The 13,067-nt window shown below is 31.3% G+C and overlaps 1 protein-coding gene across 3 annotated transcripts in view; it reads right to left on the bottom strand.

Moving 5' to 3' along the window:
- LOC132717037 (protein cycle-like) overlaps positions 1-13,067 on the bottom strand; it is a 70,984-nt gene that overhangs the window by 52,220 nt on the left and 5,697 nt on the right. The gene's annotated exons all lie outside the window — the stretch shown is intronic.

The following is a 13,067-nucleotide window of genomic DNA, read 5'->3' as shown; positions in this document are numbered from 1 at the left end:
CAAAAAATAACAAAGTTATAGTTGATTATGTAAAAAATCAAGCAAATTCTAATATTTGACCTTGAATGTCAAGGTCATTTATGAGTGAAGGTCAAGTTTAGTTTGATCAACTTGAAACTCAAAGAGTTGTTAATTGTGTTAATTGAGAAATTAAAAAAAATATGACCAATGTTCAAGTTTTCGGACAGCAACAGAAATGACAAATAGCTCTTTTTTACATAAAATAAGTCTTGCTAAAAATTATTTTGCTGACTTTTTCTTGTTTGTTTTAAGTTGCCTCCTCCAACAGTCACTCACCGACTTTATCAAGAAAGACCTAAGGTGTTTTTTCTAAATATCATTTCATGACACAGTTAGTACATATATGTATATATATATTATGTATATATATATGATATATTTATTTGTAGAATTTATGACCTTGAATAAATAAGCTAAATTGGTACATACATATGTCATGGCCATATTTGCTTAAGTTTTTAATTGGTCAATCTCACGTTTTATTTATGGTGTTTAATTTTCTGCACTTTGCCATGCTTTTATTGCGTAATACTGAACTTACAGCGTATTTGTACAAGCACATGAGGCTATTATAAACAATCACCATTTCACAGTAAGATAATGGGCTTTTGTAATTTCAATTATGTTTTAGAAAAGTGGCAATTTTATCACACATGCCATATTACTTCCTCCCACCTATCCCCCGCCCCCCACTGTCACATCCCACCTATCCCTCCCCACAATTTCATCAAAAGTGTCATCAATTAATTTTGTTCGAAACAAACCTTGTCTATCGCCATTTCACAAGATAAAAGTATTTAACTTACAAAAACATGCATAGGATAGTCTAATATAATAACACCATAACACAATCAAGGGGGTGTTTCACAGATATTAACCCATTTTGTCACATAATCATCAGTCATACAACATAAAATAACACATTAAGCACAATTTTCAGAGAAAGAAACACCCATTTTAACAATTAACTGTGATATATCAACACTTCTACTCATTTTGTTTTATTGTATACTTTAACTTGTATCAGTGTAACAAATGTGTGAATAATATGTTATGTAAATCGAAGGGTATCAAACTTTATTTGAATGACTATAAACAGGGCTCTATCTCTGTTCTGAGGGAACAGTCACTGGCTATTGCTCTGTTCTGAGGGAACAGTCACTGACTCTCTCTCTGTTCTGAGGAAACAGTCACTGGCTCTCTCTCTCTGTTCTGATGGGACAGTCACTGGCTCTCTCTCTCTGTTCTGAGGGATCAGTCACTGGCTCACTCTCTCTGTTTTGAGGGAACAGTCACCTGCTCAGACTCTCTCTGTTCCGACGGATCAGTAACTGGCTCACTCTCTCTGTTCCGAGGGAAGAGTCACCTGCTCAATCTCTCTGTTCCAAGGGATCAGTCACTGGCTCACTCTCTCTGTTCTGAGGGAACAGTCACCTGCTCTCTCTCTGTTCTGAGGGAACAGTCACCGGCTCTCTCTCTGTTCTGAGGGAACAGTCACCTGCTCTCTCTCTGTTCCGAGGGATCAGTCACTGGCTCACTCTCTCTGTTCTGAGGGAACAGTCACCTGCTCTCTCTCTGTTCTGAGGGAACAGTCACCTGCTCTCTCTCTGTTCTGAGGGAACAGTCACCGGCTCTCTCTCTGTTCTAAGGGAACAGTCACCGGCTCTCTCTCTCTGTTCTGAGGGAACAGTCACCTGCTCACACTTTACCAGCCAAGCAGTGAAATTCACTTCATTTTCCCTTGTAGGGGCAATTGCAAGCAATATTTGCAGCACATACATCCAATAGTTATATTTACAAAACATACATGATAGCTACTGTCTATGTTAAACTGCAATATATGACATTCAGCATGTCTTGTATTAAAAGTTCTGGGGGGGGGGCAACTTTTTTATGACTATTGGAATTTATGATGCCAAATCTTAGCACTAAAAACAATGGAGATCAAGTCAGTCCTGTTGACAGAATAAATTGAATCATATTGTGATAAGAATATGATAATTATCCCTTTATTAGTACATTAATTGAAAGAATGATGCTTGTAAATCGGGCAATTAAATCATCCATGTGACAAGTCTGTGTGTTCTGATCATAGTCTTCACAGTTTGCTAATCAGTCAGAAGATTTTTTTTAAAAAATCCTTTTAAAATGATTTTGTACACTCAAAATACTGTAAATTGACTAGTCAGAACAAAACCATTCATCGTTTTAATGCAAAATTTCAAAATATGATTGAATAGCAACAGTGCAGCCCGTGGCATATGATCTGACCACACAGTATTGCAGCTAATATTCTCAGTCTGCACTGGTTGCATGTATATATTCAACACAGGTTTGACTTTATATGATTAAATATTTCAAAATACATATCAAAGGCCTAAAAGGGTTACAAAATATACAATGGCTTACAAGTAAACATACTACTTCAATTTGTTTGACAATTATAAATGTATATCAACACATCTCTGACAAATAGTAACTTGAGTACTTAAGTACACACGTTGATAAAGAACAATGCTTAGACACCATTTTCATCAGCAATATAAAAATATATCGATTAATGTTCTTTACTCAGGATTTTTTTTTAAAACATGTCTAATTTTTTTCTCTCAATATTTATGATATTTTATCATTTATATTGACAAGTTTACTTTGAGCTACAAACAAAAGTTGTTCAACATAACTTCTCTTGCCATCATGCATTCGCCTATGCCTCTGCAGATGATGTGCATGAAAATAGTGCATTGCTGCTATTCTTCCTTAAAAATATAAAGAAATGGGTTACATCATGCTGGTGTTGATGTTTATGTTTTGATAATGAAACTACCGGGGCCATCATTGCAGTGAGCAATTTTTCCATGGCACCCTGAGTCAGGCATATTAAAAAATATGAGAAAAAAAATGCACGCATGAGTTTAACAGTTAATGCATGTTCTCATCTACATAAGTGTATAACTCCTGCTTGCACAGCAGTAACATAAATATATGCTAAAATTATTGAAATAAAAAATTCTAAGTTTGAAATTAAATGTTCTTAATATTTGTGATTACTTTGTATATACCGGTAACATATTACAAAACAATTCAGTTAAATGGCTGTACAAAAATCGCCAGTTGATTTTATTTATTTTATTTAAAGTCAACAGCATCTTTACTTTCCTGTTTCTACTTCACTACAGAAAACATTACCTTGAACAATCCAAAGAATTCTTTTTTTGTGTCTTCTCTGTACTACATGTAAATCAGTGTCTCGTGTTTCATTCTGACAGCAAAATATGGCCAAATAATGAAACAACATCTAGAAATCCTTTAAACCTCAGTGCCCACATGTCTTCTTTCACATGTACACACATTGTCAATGTGCTATCAACTTACAATGAAGATTATTCTTAGAGACTTTATAAGCTCGAGAATTTCTTTTTCTAGTCAGTTGAAGTTAATGCCCTCTTTAATTTGGCATATCTAAAATAATTACAAGAAAAAAAGAGTCATGAACTCTTAATTAATTACTCATTTTCTCTTTATGGACTCAACCATTCTAATTAATTTACTCATTATAATTTCCATTAAGGCACATGACTATAACTGTTTGACTGTAAAATACAGAAAAAAATCGAAGACAAGCAAGAGATGAAAACTTATCCTGAGGTAATTAGACCATAACAAGAGCAATACGAATAAAATATTTTTAAAAAAAATCTTTTATTTGTTACTGACATTATTAATTTGCTTTAAAGAATGATAAATATTGAAGCATTTCTCCTCGACTTTATTTCATACTAACATTCTATATAAATGGAGGGTCCAGCTTTAATTCTTGGAGACTAAGGCACCATCACAGTAAATGTACCTTATACATTATAGACTTACACTTTGGGACAGGTACTTTCTATGAACCACTAGCTTAAATAAGGCCTTTGTAAACCAGGTAGAAAATTTAAAATATTGGCTTACCCACTAAAATGCGGCACTCTATAATGTCTGAGTGACCTATGTCACTGATTACGAATCAAATTGCACCAAATCACTATGGGTTTGAACCCAGATACTGCCCCTGACTTTGAATTATTTCATGCTTACAGCACCTGCTTAAAGGCAACCTTTTTCAGCTACATGTACCTCATTAGTCATAAATAAATCAGTGGGTTTAACTCAGATGCTGCAAGGTGTTTGCATCTAAAATTACGAGAAATCCTGCACCCAAAGCTGTGTTTTGCATTTACAAAAACATTGAAACTTAAACAATCGCTGACTTATAATTTATCCCTTACCATACTGGAAATGAAAGTACATGTACATGTAATAAACATTTGACACTTGCAGTATGAAACAAAGCCAGCATGCACTTGTGTGCTATAAGTGCATGTGAGTCTGACCAGGCACAATATACTGATGGTCAAGTAATTGCATAGTCATCCATCTCAATATCCATATACACTGATAATGAACTAAGATGGAAAGTTCATTTCAAAAAAGTTCAGCAGGTGAAGATAACTCATATTTCAACCATGATAATATATCATCCTTCAAACCTGACCACCTGATAATAATTGTCACCTGATAATAATCATAAATACCCTTGACTTACATTTGTTATGTAACAGAGTTAATAGGTAAAATATGTGACCCACTTTAATTACAATCATAATTTGTAATATATTGACCGAGTGACTTACTTTAACCAAAGACAAATTTGACATTATCGAAATTCACATACTCCATAGTTTCATTCAATGAATTACACAATTTATTTTATTAGTCTTTATGTAGAAGAAGAAAGAGGCTGGTATTATTAGCCAATAATTAAGTTATAAAACAAGTGTTACAATATGGGCTGCACTTTTAAGAAGTTAGTCCACACACCAGAATCTATATGTGTAAGGAACATCTTTTATAACACATGATGGATGTTGAACTTCTAAGACTTAAAACATGACCTTACTTGTGTATATGGAAAACATGACCTTGTCATGTAATTTTGTTGTGATCTATGGAATCACTTTGTTTCCAGATCTTTTTACTGTATGAAAAAGTACACCTTAAGTCACCTTACTGTACGGAAAAGTAGCAAAATATATTTTGAGTTTATCTTAATATTAACCTTGACTTAATTAGTCAATCAAATTTTTATCTTAAGAATTTCTTTTTCTTTTGTGCTTATGACTGTGCTAATTTTTTTAATTATCAGTGCATAAAAGCTACCTTTTTTATAGTCTGAGAGAAGAAAATAACTTCTTTTTCATGAGACTATCCTTATTGTGAAGTCGTCAGACTTATTATTAGGGCAATAAACATAAAGTGATCTACAAGAAGCTATAAACTGATTATTTTCCTTAAATATACACACATGACTGTTTGCATCTCGGTATCAGAGATATAGGGAAATATATTAAATCTACATATTTCTTCTCAAAATAACTGATTAAAATTTCAACCCATTCCCAGATACCAGCTTGCATACATAAACAAAGTATTACAGATGGGCATGTGGATGCTGACAGTGAAGCATAGGTGGGTGAAATAGCTCTCCCTATTCTGCAAAGTCGAGCTAATTAAAACTGTTTTTCAAAAGTGTTTTCTTTTCTAAAATGCATCCAATAAGTCTTTGACTTTGAGTATAGTTTTAATGCAACAAATAATGAATGTGATAATAATTATAAGCAATTAACATTAAATCAGAAGGTCTTTAAATAATTGTGCTACTGTGTACTCATTGGTCCAATAGGCTTAATGATAAGACTTATTTTTTAAGGGAAAAAGCTATGTCACTAATTAAAACAAAACACAAAGAAGGTAAGTCCAGAGAATTGTAAAATTTGAGGGGATTAATATACTGACTTTCATTTCAAAAACAAAAAAGCAGGCAAAAATTGTGAAATAAAAATAAGAAAGTTACCTGCTTGGAAATAATCATCAGCCATCGTATTGATATACTCCTTTAGACAGAACGTAATATTCCAATATATTAAAACTGACATCCAGTAAAGTCACTCATCTCTCCGTTCACCAATTAAAACTTACAATAACTATATCTTAATGGGTATCTGCATTTACCAAACATAAAAATGTTACTGTCTGTCTCATGTCCTCTCCCTTCCTTTCCAATGTCATTAAAATGATTAATTTCCAAAATATACAAAGTGTCATTTTTCCCCTTTGGTTCCAGTTTTATCGATACTGTATACAAGTAAGATATTGCATGCATAAATAAGTGTCATAGTTTCATACTTTATGTTAGGAAAGATATTTAAAAGAATCTTAAAGAAATGATGATACATGTACTCTGAAAGTAAAGTAATTGTGGATTAAAAACAAGTTTATTATATTAATTTTGTGTTTTACCAGTAACTGTTATGTCAGGAGAAACCCTCGTTAAAACAGACACTACAGTTAAATATAATGAAACTTTTCATAATTACATATTTGTTGTAATTTATATACATAAAGAAAAAAAATATTCTGTTACAAGAAATTCCCCTTCTTTTATTAAAGAAAAAAAATACTTCCTTTCTTTCCCTATTTAATTTATATACACTTCTTTTAAAACATTAGAATTAATATTATTTGTTACATACATAATATTTTATTCAATATCAGAATATAGAAAGAAATAATTAATTAATTAATAACTTATTGATCTTAATTTTGTCCGAAACAAAAACCAATTAATTAATTCCAATATAGTTAACCCTAGTTTTTAATAAACCATTAATATTCAATTATTAATAGAAATTAAACAGAAGTTTTCTTAAATTAATAAAACATGATGAATCTTAGTCTATTTATTACAACAAAAAACTGAAGTTTAAATTATTTAATTCATTGTTTTTAAGTTTAAATTATTTACTCCAATGTTTCTTAGTTTAAATTATTTACTCCATTATTTACTCATATTTAGAAACTAACCATTTACAGGAAATCATTCAGATTCTATAAATTCCTCTATCAATAAATTTTATTCCATAAAAACTTCATCTATGTAGAAAAATAAAGCACACCAAAAATCCAATTACTATTAAAACATTATTAAAACACAGCTCAAAATTTAATTTTCTTAAACTATGTATAGCTGCTTATTTACAATAATAAATTAAAAAATATAACACTGCTAATATTTTCAAGAATATAGCGAATACAAATTTATCTAACATCCGCTCAGTTCTGATCACTAATTATTGAATGAATTCTTTTTTTACATGTTTTCCTTAAAAACGTACGTAATTTTTCTGATCAATTTTCTGACCCGTCACACGTATATTTCTCGGAAACGTCAGCTTAATAATCACTATGAAATGCCTTATATTTCATAACAGCTTCTAATTACTTCTTTGAATATCACCATTCGGCTAGCGCCTGTCATTGATTCAAATTCCGTCATTTACGTATCTGTTTTTCTTTTGTAAAATAAAAGAAGACAAATAAGTGCAGTACACCTAGCATAATAAAATATAACAATAAACTGTATCAAATTACTATGGAAAAAACTGGGTTGATTTTTGTTTGTTGTTTTTCAAAATAAGTTCACATTTAATTCTAAATTATTAGTTATTATTTAATCCCTTCTTCATTTAACGCTCAAACTGGTTTGACACAAGTGTCGATCAGAATCAAAATAATGTTTTAGTTAGAGCTGTCATTGATTCAGTGCAAAGCATATCAACGATATATCGATATCAAGTGACTAAAATCAACGATACACCGATATATCCATAATATCCTATACTCACTTGTCTGTCATTCACTTTCATACCTGTTTCAATGATTTCAGTCAAAAACATGTTCTGTACAGTGTCTTGTCCACTGCATGATTTTTTCCAGACAATATTTTTGTCACCATTGCTATGAAATAATTCCACTATATAACAAAAGCATAACATTAGATATAAATTACTGCTTCTGTATATATTTTTGGTGAATTTTATAATTTCTAGACATTTAATTTATTAGTCAAAAGTATCGATTTTTTAAAATGTGTATCGATTATTGATCGACAAAAAAATATCAACGATACATTGATATTGTCGATATCGATGACAGCTCTAGTTTTAGTTACCATGGTATGATATCAAGGCATTTTATAATAATTTGTTATCATTACCATGTCACCATTCATTTATTATGAACATTTCAGTCAGGTTATATATAATATACAATTGTAATGGCATCCATCATAATCATGTTACGTGACCCTGGTATTATCAAACATGGCATTTTTTTTAATAATTTTTAAATGACCATGATATAACATGGTTCTCAAAATGTTTATGTTTGTAATTTAATGGCTGGAATAATGGCTTTAATTAAGATCATGTTAGTGGCCTTGGTTTATCATGGTGTTTTTGTAATTACATGTGTAAGAGTGTAACCATGGCAAAAAACAAAATTAAATTCATGTAAGTAACCTGGTTTAACATAGAATTTTTGTGACTATGACCATAACTATGATTTGACATGGCAAAATGACCACAACTGTGGTTTAACAAGGCAGTTTTTTTCATGATCATAACTAAATGAGGTATAACTTGTTAATGGCATTTATAATATAAAATGTCATGGCAATAATAAGGACTATGTATGTAAATGTGACATGCAAATGTGGCATGCCATGGCATTTGAAATGATTATGTTAGTTTAAACAATGGTATATCATGGCATAGTGAACCTGTTATATATTGTAACCATCTTAAGTATATCACTGTATTCATATATAATGACCATGGTTTGCCATTCAAAAATCTTATTGCTAATGTAAAGAATAATACAAATACAAAGAATTTTTTACAGTAAAAGAAGGAAAATAAACATAATTTTATAGTTAACCAAAGAAATGATCAATTTATAAAAAAATATTTTGACCATTAAAAGTTTAGTATAACTGTAATATTTCATTTTCCCTTTCAACTATTTTCTAATATTTGCGTACACTAAAATTCCACTCATCAATTGTCAACAAAGGTAAAAAAAAATTATAATCCAGTTCTAAGAAAAATTGACCATGGAAATAATTTTAATTACTCCATGCATATCTCTTATTTTTTGCCCCCCAAAAAAAAGCAACAAACAAAAAAGAGCAATTTTTCCAATTTTGAAATTTCAAAACTATTTACTTCATAAAGTATTTCAAATAATAGCACAGTTTAAAAAATGTTAAGGTTGGGTCTCATTTCCAATCAAAATATTTCACCACAAAATATCAGGAAATATAGCACAGTGCGGACACCATCTGCATGCAAAATAAAACATAATTTATAATCTATCCAACAAGGTAACTAAAAATTAAACACTCTAACACAATTACTTTCGATACGATAAAACTTCTTAAAATAATATACTACTATAAGTTCGGCAGCGAAATTTTAACGCAGTCAATCATTATTTCCCAATAACATTATGACAACACTGTATGGAAATAATTTATAGTAAAACTTGGAAACATTCGAAGCGAGAAAGTTTCGTCTAAGCAGAGTTACGAAGAAAAAGACGGAATTTCCAATAACCACTTATACTACTAAATAATGTCCAGCATTGGTTATATATATACAAATTATTATTGAGTTAATATGTCACTACATCGTTAATTGTATTACTAGTACCTGACAACAACTTAAGTTTTTCTTGTCAAATTAGGAACAGCTTTTAATTTAACATTTACCATATAAAAGATATTTGTTTCATACCACAAACACTATCTGTTTTGTTTGCAAGGTCTCGCCAATATTATTCCCCGAACCCACCGAACATTATACCTGAGCATAAAATACCAATCAGACTACAACCAGCTGTGCCATCCAGCTCACTGTCGATATCAAATGTACAGGTCTGTCTCAGTAAATCAAGGTGTCAGAAATAACTTTCTTTATCCATATAATGAAATATTTAACTGGTGCTAATAATAACTTTTAAAACCGTCACTAAATCAGTGAAATTAAAAAATATATTGCAAAACTGTTCGGACTTTTGCTGATGGTATCCGGACATTTCATGATTTGCTCCCCGGACAGTGGCCCCCTCACACGTTTGCTCGGGTTGCCCCCCCCCCCTTTTTTTGCGGAGGCGGACAACAGTTACTGTCCAAGGTGCAAATGTCCTATGTGTAGCTCCATAGAGGATAAATATATTGTAAGGACTTATGCTCTACAGAGGGCCACCATGCAAAGATTTCACTGTAATATATTAACCTACAAAATATCTCCATCTTCTGTTTATATATTTCTATAATATACAGTATTTTAAATATATATAAATTGCATTAACCAACAGCTTTTTAAACAAGCTTATAATAAAGCATTAATTGTAATTTCTGAGCAACATAAAGGCGCCATTATTTTTAACATAGGCGCCATCATGTTTACCATTAACTTTGACTAAAACATTAATTTTACCTTCAACTTTTTCTTAAATAACACTGCAAAGCCAGAGATAAATCCAGAAACAAATTCCCTTGATGATGATGCTCATTGGCTAAATCTCCATTCAAATCATTCAAGTTATTACATATAGTCTGGTTAAACAGTTTGAAAGAAAATAAAATCTTATCCATGCACACTCCTTACTGTAACTAAAAATAGAAACTGACACAATGTACCATGGCAGGGATAACGTATTTTATTGAATTTTTCATTATCATGTACATTTTCTTTGTGACTCTTGACGATTCTATAATTGTAAATGTGATAGTTACTAAATTACAGCTACATGTATAATGTCAGGTGATTTCAGACTGTCAAATGTGTGACAAACTCTGGTGACAGTAATCTGCTCTTAAATCTCAGGCAGGGACTTTCCACCCTGCAGTGCTTTATATCACTTTTTTTATTGTTTCACTAATTGGCCCCTTTTCTCAAAGAGAGAAATAATAGTATAATTCTTTATTATTATTATAAATACTGCAGTAGAGACTTTCTTAATAAAAATGTTTTACTCTGCATTATTATAATGTTTTGGCTTAAATTAAATTCAATTCTGAAATTCATCATGAACGTTTTTGTACATTTGCCTCTAAGACGATAATGTAACAGGGCCAGCTTGTTTTATGCAACAAAAACAGCAAAAAGATAAACAAAGGAAAGCAAACGTTCATGGAACACAGATGGGACCTCAGACAACATACAGTTTATACTGGTACACCAGTCACATTTAAGAAGGCAGCTTGAAGGATGAAGCCAGGAGGAAGGCAAATTTATAAAGGATATCAAATATACAGCATTATGAATATGATTATGACAAGCCTCAGGTAAGTGACCATATAAAATAAAATACAAATTGTCTACAAGATTTTTTCCCTAAGGAAAATAAGAAAACAAAACATTTAAGTAATACAAAAACATCTTTTCCACCCTTGCTATGAAAGTGGCGTTGTGGCCGAGTGGTAAATGCGTCGGACTAGTAATCTAAGGATTGCTGAACCCTTGTCAGGGGCAGGCTGTTATTTCCTTGAGCAAGAAACTTTACATTCATTGCTTTATAGTACTGGTTGGTTCCAGGAACAGATTCAAGAGTGTTTCAATAAGCTTATAGCTTCTAACACAATCAAACTAAAATAAATTTGTATAATTTTACTAAACTAACACCGTGCCCTTTCCATAGTATGTTACAATATTACAAAAAAAATAATTACCGGTAGATGCATTATGACCATCATCCACTAATGGTCAAATTCTGGTCACTGACCACATAACGTACAATTTTTCAGGTCAAGGTTGACACTTGCCTTACATTGTTGATATGTTATTGTTATGCATTAATCCATTACCTTGCTAAAATTTCTAAGGAGACTTGCCCCATCTTTTCATTTCTGCGACAGTATAATTATTATCAATATTTTGAATATCAAGATGAAAATATAGTAAAGTAGGGCCTGGCCAGACTGCTTGGATACTGCTGGCAAAGCTCATCACTTTCAGGTCCATCAGGGTAAGGGTTAAAGAAATAGTTTGGGCTGATGTTCATAGAAAATCTTAAGTGTATTCTTAGTCCTAGGACATAAAACCAACTTTAGGACTCACTTAAGACGGTTTCAGTAAAGGTTTTTCCCTTCAGTAAAGGACTGTAGACTATACATGCAGTTCATTCTATTTTCCAAAGAAAAGTTCAGAAATACAATGACAGACCCTTTTATGAGAAATTTGTGTAATTACTCATCTGTATACAGTAATGTTATTCAGAAATTACAAGTCACAAAAGAGAAGTCATAAGTTATATATAGGACAATTTCTTTGCAATGCAAAATTGCCTCAGTTTTGGTCTTTAAACACCGATTTCAGACTAAGGACTTTCTAAGAAACACAACACTGTACTTACTGGTAAGAGCTGCTTGTTCCAAGTGATAGCTAAATATTCAACATATTAACTCTTAAAAACAACACTTGAACAATGTATACCTTATATGCCACTCTATCTTTTATTGACATATAACATTGATTTATATCTATATAAATATTTATTTAATTGTCAGCCTACTGTTTTGTCTAAAAAAACTTCTGACTTTTTTTTTAACCATTTATTCCTTTTTACAGTGGCTGTTTGGATAAACAAAGCATGCATACTAAAAATTTGTCAATGATTAAGTCGATTTACCCTAAGCACACTAAAAATGCAAAATGGACTTTTTGTGATATTTCAATGTGGGCAAAACCATTTACATGTTTTTACAATAAATTTAAGAGTAAGCACTGACTGAATAGGGAACAGTGCAGACCATGATCATATGGCATGAAAATGTTAGGTGATGTTGATCAGCACTAGTCACCACTTAGAAACTGTTATTAAACTTCATTATTATACAAGGTACATGTAATTAAGATGGCCCAAAATCGCTCAAATTAATGAAATACACTGCTAAAAAAGGCATTAAAGATCACTCAAATGAATGAAATACACTGCTAAAAAAGGCATTTTGTGAGAAGATTTTTGAAGATTTTGTGAGAAGATTTTTGAAGATTTTGTGAGAAGATTTGTAAAGTTTTTGTTATTTAAATCTATTTTTAGCTGATCTGTTCACCGACTTTAAATAATGCATCAGATTGGACCTGACAAATATAACTTTC

The sequence above is a fragment of the Ruditapes philippinarum genome, unplaced genomic scaffold, assembly GCF_026571515.1.
Source record: "Ruditapes philippinarum isolate M1 unplaced genomic scaffold, ASM2657151v2 ctg121_1_1_1_1, whole genome shotgun sequence".
NCBI classification, from domain to species: Eukaryota; Metazoa; Mollusca; class Bivalvia; order Venerida; family Veneridae; genus Ruditapes; species Ruditapes philippinarum.
This window is presented reverse-complemented; position numbering and strand designations above follow the sequence as displayed.